A 4,924-nucleotide genomic window follows, 5' to 3' on the forward strand; every position below is an offset into this window, starting at 1 on the left:
GGTCAGCCCCACAGGGCGTGGCCGCTTAAAATACAGTGTGGTCCCCTCCCCATAGGTCAGTCCTGCAACGACAAATATTAATTCCAGCTCCGCATACCACAGGTGGTGTGTGGCTTCACCACGGTGCGCCTGGTTGGGGGTCTGCCCCACACGCTCCCCCCCAACCTGAGGCTGGACTGAGGACGTGCACACCACCAGGGACATGCTGCTCTGGGCCATAGGGCACAACCCAGGGGGCTTCATCTCCGCAGGAACCAGCCTCACACCGCTGACCCCCGAGGGCCGAGTGCCAGAGACAGGCCCAGCCAAGCCTGAAGTTGGGGGGTGGGAAATGAACCCCGGGTCCAGGGCAGGGCGGCAGTGTGAATAGTGCACATGGCACAAAGACTATCAAGCCCAGGGGATTACACTTAGTTTTTTTTTTAATTTTTATTTATTTATGATAGTCACACACACAGAGAGAGAGAGAGGCAGAGACACAGGCAGAGGGAGAAGCAGGCTCCATGCACCAGGAGCCCGACGTGGGATTCGATCCCGGGTCTCCAGGATCGCGCCCTGGGCCAAAGGCAGGCGCTAAACTGCTGCGCCACCCAGGGATCCCCAGTTTTTTATTTTTTAAGATTTTATTTATTTGAGGATGAGAGAGACAGTGAGCTCAAGCAGGGGAGACCCAGGCTCCTTGATGTGGGACTTGATCCCAGGACCCCGGGGTCATGCCCTGAGCGGAAAGGAGATACTCAACCTCTGAGCCCCCCAGGCGTCCCTTATTGGAGCATTTTTAAACTGGATCATAGCAAATATTAAATCACTATATTTGGAGCTCACTGGGTATATCTGGAAACGTGGAAATGAGGCAGCACTTTTATTTTTAAATGATATTTACAATAAACCAGATGCAACATCCTTTGCAACACTGAGCTTAAGTCTTATGAAGTCGCTAATATTCACCCACTTCCAACAGACAAATGTGGCGAATTCGTGTGACTCAAGCCGACATTGACGCTTATGATAGAGAAGTTTTAGGTCTGGGTGCTGGGCAGCCCGGGTGGCTCAGCGGGTGAGCATCTGCCTTCGGCTCAGGGCATGACCCCGGAGTTTCGGGATCAAGTCCCACATCAGACTCCCTGCATGGAGCCTGCTTTTCCCTCTGCCTGTCTTTCTCTCTTTCTTTCTCTCTCTCTTTCTCTCTCTCTCTCTGTCTCTCTCATTAACAAAGAAATAAAATCTTTAAAAAAAAAAAAAGATCCGGGTGTTAACAATGTGGGAAGAGAAACGTGATTTTTCCAAGAATATCTTGGGGACTATAGGAGCCAGGAAGTCAAGAGCCCGCTGCCCTAGAAAAGCACCTTCTCTTCCCCATACGTGCAAGGGGACATTTAAAAAAAAAAAAAATATATATATATATATATACATATATATATATATATATATATATATATGTCTCTCATGAATAAATAAATAAAATCTTTAAAAAAATTAACGGGTGGGAAGGTGGCAGGGGTGGGTATGATGTCACTGGGTCCCAGAGTCACGTCATCCTTTGCCCTCATTCCCATATCTTAAATGTGGCAAACCACATGCTTACGATGCTTCCCAAAGGGGCCGCAGGCGCACGTACACGGGGAAACAGGAGCCAGGCTCCAGGGAAGGTGAAGGGAGTGGTATTTCTGACAAGGTTGGGATGGCCACCATCTCACTGGTGCCCTGAAGTCCCACCCCAGGGTGGCTGGGTTGGGGCGTGGGGCCTACTGGGCCAAGAAGCCCTGCTGTGTGTCTGAGCCAAGACGAGCAGTGCTTATCTTCTGCGCTGTGAACACCACTGACGCCTGTGTTCAAATGTGAACTCTGATCCGTCCTCCACGCTCATGCTGTGTCCAAAGTCCTGTGTCCGGGAATAGTGACGCTGCCTTGGCCGCCAGGCTGCAGGGATCACAGTGCCCCTTTGCTATAATTTCCCATTCCCTTCTTGCTGAACGGCCCACAATTCTTTTCCTTCAACTTCTCCTTCCTCTGGCTCAGATATGGCTGCCTGGCGACGGGGAACATGGTGGGAGGGCGGGGGGCGGGGACAGCCTTTCACCAGGAAAATGTGGAATTTCTCTTTTTTGAAAGATTTTATTTAAAAAAAAGATTGTATTTATTGATTCATGAGAGACACACAGAGAGAGGCAGATACACAGGCAGAGGGAGAAGCAGGCTCCCTGCGGGGAGCCCGATGCAATCCCAGGACCCTGGGATCACGCCCTGAGCCGAAGGCAGATGCTCACCTGCTGAACCCCCCAGGTGCCCCAAGTGTGAGTGTTTTTTATCACACCTTGCATTTCATTGCTGAGGATGCCACACAGAGCTCGCTGTCTCTCACTCTCTCTCTTTCTTCCCAGGTGCTCAGGATCCCCAGTGAGGCCTCTGCAGCGGGGACGGAGGGACCGCCAAGCGGTGACCTCTGTGACCTCGGCCCTGACACCTGCCCCTCTCTGTGGGGGTCCCGTGTGTGCTTACTGCCCCCCCCACCCGTGTCTGCAGATCCATCTCTCCCGTCACGGCGAGTCCCCACCTCCCACACAGACACTACATGCCTGTGTCCAGGGAACACAGCACCAGGCCCTGTCATCTACACTCACCACCCAAGCTGCCCCTGCTGCTCCCGATCCTACACCAGTGCAGCCCCCCCCCCCACCACAACTAGGCTGACAGGGTGACAGTGAGCTACCTTATGGGTCCTGGAGGCCGGTCCTTGGCCCTGGTGGGGGGGGGCCTGCCGAGCACCTGACACTACCGAGCTCTCCCCTACAGCATCCCCAGAACCCCCAGTACTGAGCTCCCTTCCCTACAGCACCCTAAGGACTCCCAGTACTGAGCTCCCTGCCCCAGAGGACCCCTAGGACACCCCTCCCCAGCCCTCCTCCCCCCTCCCTGGTGGCTCATCCTTGGGCTCTGCCGATCATTCTTTGGAAGCTGGGAGCGCGAGGAGCCACAGGCTGAGTTGCTCCTGACATCTTGGGCTCTGGGCCCTGGGTCACCTGATGGCTCTCCATCCTCCCACCACCAGCCAGCCCTCCTCCTGGCCCCACACTCACCTGCACAGCGGTGCCTGGCAGCCCTCCAGGCCTCTTCTCAGGGACTCCACACATGAAGTGTCCAGATGACCCCCGAACTCCTTCCAGGTGTCCCTGTCTTTGTGGGTGGCATCCTCGGGCTCTACTGTCCACATGGCCCATCCCTGCCCCCAGCCCTGGGTGTGTTCCCCACACCCTGTAGCATCCCTCCCTCCTTGGGGGGCACCCTCCGCATGGCCCCAGGGACCATCTCTGATGAACACCCTTCCCTGCTCACCGGGACGTCCGTGCCTGGGAACGCTCTCGGCTCCTCTGGCCCATCCCTGACCCTGCTCTGCCTCACTCGCTCCCCCGGCTGCCCCCCCTTGCTGTCCCTCCAGTAGAGCGCACCTGCTCCCACCCCAGCACTTGGCAAATGCAGGCTCCTTCGTCCTGGAAAACTTTCTCGGGCACATGTTTACAGGAGTGGCTCCCTCACTTCCTCCAGGCCCCAGGATAGGACAGCCTCTCCCTGTACCCCCTTCAGATAGCATCTCCAGGCACCGTTGGCAACCCCCTGCCAAGCTCCGTTTATTTTCACAACCCTTCCCAACAGACAGGGTACGGCCCCTTTAGTTTCGATGCCCAGCTCCTGGACTGGAAGGTGAGCTCCAGCAGAGCCCTGGCTGCCCGGTCCACCATCACCCCCCACGTTGTCAACCGAGCTCTCCACACCTCAGCCAATGTGACTCCAGCTTTCTGGCTTGGGTGACTGCTGGGCCGCAGTGTCATCTGTTGGGCTAGGGCCCCTCCGGGGAGGGTGAGCCTCTGCCCCTGAGGTGGCGGCCACTCTGACCTCAGACACCGCAGGTGGGTGTTTGCCCATCACCCATCCTGCGCGTTCCCCAACACATGCCAACGTGAGATGAAGGCGTGAGCCCAATCTCATAGGCGTCGCTGCTGAAAACACAGGAGGTGGGCCTGACTCCAGCGCCGGGTCCAGAAGGAAGGGCAGACGCCCAGCGCCCAGGGGGATGCACACACGCCCTGGGTAGCTCGATGCCAAATCCCATCCAGCAAAGCCCCAAAAATGCCTCGGTGCCAGGCCCCTCCTTAGTCAGAGTTCGGCCGAGCGGAGAATTCTGTGCCGGAAACTGCTTTCCTGCAGAAACGTAAAAGAATTTTCTCCTGTCTTTTCAATTTCCAAGCCTTTTCAAAATCAAACTTTATTAGAAAGTCTACATCCATTCTTGCTCTTGATTATTTTGGGGAAATCTGCCATATGTTTCCCTCCGGAAACCAACAGGAGCTTCTCGTTGTCCCTGATGCTCTGAAATGTCATATCCAACGTCCTCTGGTCCATACTCTGCGTGTGTGTGTGCGTGTGGAGCACTTGGAAGCTTGGCAAACTGACACCCTTTCATTCAGGAAATTCTAGTCAAGTCACTTCTCTGGTTGTTTCTTCCTTTCCATTTTCCTCAACTCTACCTTCCGAGGCTTTTACTGAGTCGATCTTATTTCTGCTGTCTCATATTTAATTTCCAAGAATGCGTTTTTGTTCTCAGAATAGCCTTTTGCATAGCGTTCCCTCCTTGTTTCATAAAGCGTCTTTGCAAAAATCTCATTCTTTTGGAAACTTTGCATTGTGACAGTTTCTCCCACAGGCGCAAAATAATGGGAAGTCCCAAATCCAAATTCCCAGGAGAATGAATTAACAGCATGAGACATAGCCACACAAGTAGCTGTCTTTTGGCAATTAAACTGAGTGAACCAGGGTGGCCTGCGTGAATGTGGATAAATGGGAAATAACCAGTAGAAATATATACATTCTTAACCTCATTTATGCAAGAATTAGCAACATGCAAAAATAGCATTATACATTATAGTTT

Source organism: Nyctereutes procyonoides, unplaced genomic scaffold (assembly GCF_905146905.1).
Source record: "Nyctereutes procyonoides isolate TBG_1078 unplaced genomic scaffold, NYPRO_anot_genome, whole genome shotgun sequence".
NCBI lineage: Eukaryota > Metazoa > Chordata > Mammalia > Carnivora > Canidae > Nyctereutes > Nyctereutes procyonoides.